The sequence below is a fragment of the Mandrillus leucophaeus genome, unplaced genomic scaffold (genome assembly GCF_000951045.1).
Source record: "Mandrillus leucophaeus isolate KB7577 unplaced genomic scaffold, Mleu.le_1.0 Scaffold197, whole genome shotgun sequence".
Classification (NCBI taxonomy): domain Eukaryota; kingdom Metazoa; phylum Chordata; class Mammalia; order Primates; family Cercopithecidae; genus Mandrillus; species Mandrillus leucophaeus.
The window spans coordinates 3,066,899-3,072,349 of record NW_012101998.1 but is presented as its reverse complement, the minus strand read 5'-3'; the positions used below and the strand labels follow the sequence as shown (position 1 = coordinate 3,072,349).

Below are 5,451 nucleotides of genomic sequence, written 5' to 3'. Positions count from 1 at the left end.
TGCTTGATTTCTAAAAATCATTTTAGTCTTTGTTAAGTTTATCTGATAGGATTCTGAATTTCTTCTGTGTTATCTTGAGTTTTGTTGAGCTTCCTGAAAGCAACGATCTGGAATTCTCTAAAAGGTCACCTATCTCTGTCTAGGTTTGCTCACTGCTGCCTTATTTAGTATGTTTGGTGAGTTCATGTTTTCCTGGGTGGTGTTGATACTTGTGGATGTTCGTTGGTGTCTGGGCATTGAAGAGTTAGGTATTTGTTGTAATCTTTGCAGTCTGGGCTTTTTTTGTACCTGTCCTTCTTTAGAAGGTTTTCCAAGTATTCTAAGTGAATTGAGTATTATGATCTGTCTTTGGTTATTGTAGCTGTCTCTTCATTAGGATACACCCCAAGCCCCAGTAACGCTGTGGCTTTTACAGACTCATAGAGGTACCGCCTTTGTGGTCTGGGTTAGTCCTGGTAGAATTATCTGGATTACCAGGCAGAGTCTCTTGTTCTCTTCCCTTACTTTTCCTCAAACTGGTGGAGTCTGTGTCTCCTTGCTGAGCTGCCTGGAATTGGGGGAGGGATGACCCAAGCACTGCCATGACCACCACCTCTTGGACTGCGCTGGATCAGACCTGAAGTCTGCACAATATGGGGTCTTGCCCAAGGCCTGTGGTGACTATTGCCTGGCTACTGTTGATGTTTACTGAGTGCCCTAGGGTGCTTTAGTCAGTGGGTAGTGAATCCAGACAGGCTCCTGTGCTTCTCTTCAGGGAGGAAGGTTCCCTTCTGGCCCAGGGTGAGTCTGGAAATGCTGGCTGGGAGCTAGGGCCTGGAGTTGGGAACTTTAGGAATCTCCTTGGTGCTTTATTTTTCTGTGGCTGAGCTGGTGCCTAAGTTGTAGGACAGAGTCCTTTTTACTCTTTCCTCTTCTTTCCTTAGGCAGAAGGAGTCTCTTCCTGTGGCTACCACCTCCGCAGGCCCGTGGTGAATACTGCCTGGTTACCACTGACGTTTTTTCAAGGCCTGAAGGCTCTTTAGCCAGCTTGTGGTGAATCCTGCCAGACTTGGGTCTCTCTTCAGAGCAGTGGGTTCCCTTCTGGCCCAGGGTGGGTCTGGAAATGCTGTCCATGAGCTAAGGCCGGAAATCAGGGACTTTCGGAGTCTGCTTGGTGCTTTATTTTACTGTAGCTGAGTTGATACCCAAGTTGCAAGACAAAATCCTTTTTGCTCTTCTGTCTCCCTGTCTCAGGCATAAGGAGTCTCTCAAGGTGGCCACCACAGCTGGGAATGCACTGGGTTACATCTGAAGCTAGTATGGTACTAGGTCTCGCCCAAGGCCCATGGCAAGTACTGCCTGGCCACTGCTGGCTACTGAAGTTTATTCAAGGTCCAAGGACCTTTTAGGCAGCAGTTGATAAATCCTGCCAGGACTGGATCTTTCCTTTCATGGCAGCTGGTTCCTTTCTGGTTCAGGGTGTGTCTAGGAATGTCATCTGGGATGTAGAGCCTGGAATGGGGGCATCAGGACTCTGCTTGGTGCTTTACTGTATTGTGGCTGAGCTGATATCCAAGTTGTAAGACAATGTGACTTTCCTCTCCTTAAGCAGAAGGAGGTTTCCTGGAGCTGCAAGCTGTGCTGCCTGGTGCTGGGAGAGGGGTAATGCAAGCACTGTTTGGGCCGCCCTACCTGGTGTCTCACTGGGTCATGTGCACCTCAAGTCCACTGATTCCAAGTGCATGCAACACCAAGACTTGCCCAGGAATTGAAGTCCTAGTGGCGTAGACTGCCTTCTAAGTTTATTTATGACTCCAGAGTACTTTAGCTTGCCATGGTAGGACTAGCCAGAACTCAGGTTCCAACCACTGGGATGGACAATTCCCCTCTGATTAGCGCTGGTCTAAATGCTCCCTCCATAGGTACCGACTGAATTCTGCCCTGTGTTGCTTTCCACTGTGATGGGACAGCACTGAGTTTCAGTGCAAAGTCCCACAATTGCTGTGCTATCTCTCCCACAAGTACACAGATTCTCTCTGGACAACATGGCTGCCGCCAGAAGATAGGACAGGGATGGTGTTGGCAGTTCAAGACTGTCTTTCCTACCCTCACCAGTGGCTTTTTCCTTGATAAGATGTTAAAACCAGATTCTGTGATCACTTACCTGATTTTTGGTTCTTACGAAGGTGCTTTCTTGTGTGAATAGTTGTGCAGTTTGGTGTTCTGTTGGGAGTTGGGGGTGGTTGCTGGAGGGTTCTATTCGGCCATCTTGCCTCTTCCCTCTTCCCTCCACCTATACATTTTAATTTCTGTCATTGTGGGTTAGTTTTGTCTGTTCATGGGGTAATCATACCTACATACTTTTTGTTTCTGACTTCTTTCGTTTAACATAGTGTTTTAGCTGTTGTGATATCAGTAGTTTATTTTTTTTTGTGGTTGAGTAATATTTTATTATGTGGATATTAATACATGAATATAACTGCATATCCATTCTTCATGGTTTAATTTTTTTTTCATTTTCTTTTTTTGTTTGTTTGAGAGAGTTTTCGCTCTGTCGCCTAGGCTGGAGTGCAATGGTGTGACCTCAGCTCACTGCAACCTCTGCCTCCCAGGTTCAAGCGATTCTTCTGCCTCAGCCTCCAGAGTAGCTGGGGTTACAGGCGCCCGTCACCACACCCACAAATTTTTGTATTTTTAGTAGAGACAGAGTTTCGCCATATTTGGCCAGGCTGGTCTTGAACTCCTGAACTCAGTTGATCCACCTGCCTCGGCCTCCAAAAGTGCTGGGATTACAGACGTGAGCCACCGTACCCAGCCTTATTTTCTTATTTCTTGCTCCATTACTTGGGTTATGGAAACTATCATTTAGCAGTATTCTTGAGGTTAAAGATAGCTGCATGAAATGGCCACTCTTCTTTCATCCATATTGGTAGGCATGCTTATTGAATCAGCATCATTGATTGATTACTTCCTTAGGAAAGGACTTTGATTACTTGCTCATTTTTTAACGTTAGCCATTGTCAAAGTAATGTTGAAAAGAGCTCTTAAAGGAAGTCAAATAAAGCAGTGTATATATATTATGCATGAAAATAGATGAGAAAGGAAAAAGGGGAAAAAGCTATGTAGTGAATTTTAATAAAATGACTAAGCAAGAAAAATGATTGCTATAATAGATTAATGTGTATGTGAATTTATTTCTTCAACAAATAAATTTTTGAGCTGTGGATACCCATGATGGGAAGGACGAAGTCACTTACATTTTAATGGAGAAATAAGACAGTAAACAAACAAAAAATAAAATATAATTTTAGGTAATACATCAAATTCTTTCATAAAAATAAATCAGGATAAGGGAATAGAATGATGGAAGATGGGGGATAGAGGATTATTTTAGATAGTATCCTAAGGAAAACCTTTGCTGAGGATTCGAAGTTTGAACAGAGACCTCAGTGATATGAAAGAAGGTTCAAGTAGAGGGACCAGGAAGGAAGTGGAAAGATTCTGAATTAGGAATAAACTTAAAAACAGAAAGAAAAAGACCACTGAGGCTTCAGTGGAGTGAGAGAAAGATGAAATTTGAGGGGGTGAAATAATGTGGGCCCTTTTAGACTACAGTAAGAGCTTTCAGTTTTATTTGTGTTGAGAGCCGTTGAAGTAGAGTGGCATGGTTTGATTTTCCTTTAAAAAGGGTGACTCTGCCTGCTGTGTGGAAAAATAGACTATAGTAGAGCAATGATAGAAGGGAGGATACCATGCTTTTTCACTAATTCAGGTGAGAGAATGATAGGGCTTGAAGCAGATGATAGAGATGGGAATGATAAGAAAATAGGTTCAGGATGTATTTTAAAGGCAGACCTATAGTGCTTATTGATGGATTGAATATAAGAGGAATTTCCTGACAGGATTCCTTATAGGAGAGGGTTTGGAAAATTTTTATAATAGTGCATTAGTCAGGGTAGCCCAACTACTATACCTAAACACCCTCCAAATATCAGCAGCTCTATACAAGTAAAGTTTATTTCTCATTTACATCACAGTCCAATTTAGGTGGATGGAGGTGAGGTGATAGTAGACACTCTTCTGTGTGTGGTCCTTTGGGACCAAGACTCCTTCCCCCTAGTGGCTCTGTGTCCCTTAGGGCCTTTGAGCTTTTCCCCAGGTTGTCTCCATTCTTATAGCAGGCTAGGAAAGGCAGATGCTTTTAGAGATTTTTTTTGGCTCAGCCTGGAGAGAATGTACATAATCTCTGCCCCACATACCATTTACCTAGGACTTGATCATATGTCCACATGTAACCCCAGGGAAGATTGGGAAATAAAGTCTAGTTGTGTGCCTAGGAAGAGGAGGAAATGGGTTTGTAAAAAGAGTATTTGGGGGCTTTTAAAAAGCAAATTTACTTCTAAATACATAGTTTGCAAAGTTTACATATCTAAATGTTTATGTATCAAAATAAGTTACGTATATGTTTATATATGTGATTAAACATTTGTATGGTAGTGACTATATTTATTTGTGGAACACTCTAATTGTAAGCACTAAAGAATGAAGAAATATTAGGTCATGAACACAAGTTCCCCATAGTTATTTATCTAAAATTCAAAATGTTTAATAACTCTCCCCAGTGATATTTATAGCCATACGCAAATCAGTAATGTTTTCTCAAATAGATCTTGCCTTTGATATTATAGTGTTTTCTGTATGTACTATGAGACCTTTGGTTTGAGTTATTTTTTCAACATTAAAGTTCAATTTTTTTTTCTTTTTTACTTTTTAAATGCATAATACATTTGCTTGATTCAGTTCTACTTTTCTTTTTTTTTTTTTTTTTGAGATGGAGTCTCGCTCTGTCGCCCAGGCTGGAGTGCAGTGGTGCGATCTCCATTCACTGCAAGCTCCGCTGCCTCCCGGGTTCATGCCATTCTCCTTCCTCAGCCTCCCGAAAAGCTGGGACTACAGGCGCCCGCCACCATGCCCGGCTAATTTTTTTTTTGTATTTTTAGTAGAGACGGGGTTTCACCGTGTTTGCCAGGATGGTCTTGATCTCCTGACTTTGCGATCTGCCCACCTCGGCCTCCCAAAGTGCTGGAATTACAGGCGTGAGCCACCGTGCCCAGCCCAGTTCTACTTTTCTTGCTACTGGATGACAATGTATGATCTTTTCTTTTTTTTGGGACAGAATCTCACTCTGTCACCCAGAGGGGAGTGCAGTGGCTCAGGCTTGGCTCACTGCAACCTCTGATTTCCAGGTTCAAACGATTCTCCTGCCTCGGCCTCCTGAGTAGCTGGGATTACAGGCGTGTGCCACCATGCCCGGCTAATTTTTTGTTTTGTATTTTTAGTAGAGACCGAGTTTCACCATGTTGTCCAGCCTGGTCTCAAACTCCTGACCTTGTGAGATGCCTGCCTTGGCCTCCCAAAGTGTTGAGATTGCAGGCATGAGCCACCACGCCTGGCCTGTATTTTTTTTTTTTT

At 42.9% G+C, this 5,451-nt stretch overlaps 1 protein-coding gene across 1 annotated transcript in view; it reads left to right on the top strand.

The window, feature by feature from the left end:
• Positions 1-923: 923 nt before the first annotated feature.
• The window catches only part of MYO9A (myosin IXA), a 253,788-nt gene continuing 249,260 nt past the window's right edge, over positions 924-5,451 (top strand). The window contains exon 1 of the mRNA XM_011978611.1: positions 924-968. The gene's annotated coding sequence lies outside the window, so the exon portion shown is untranslated. The remainder of the gene's footprint in view (positions 969-5,451) is intronic.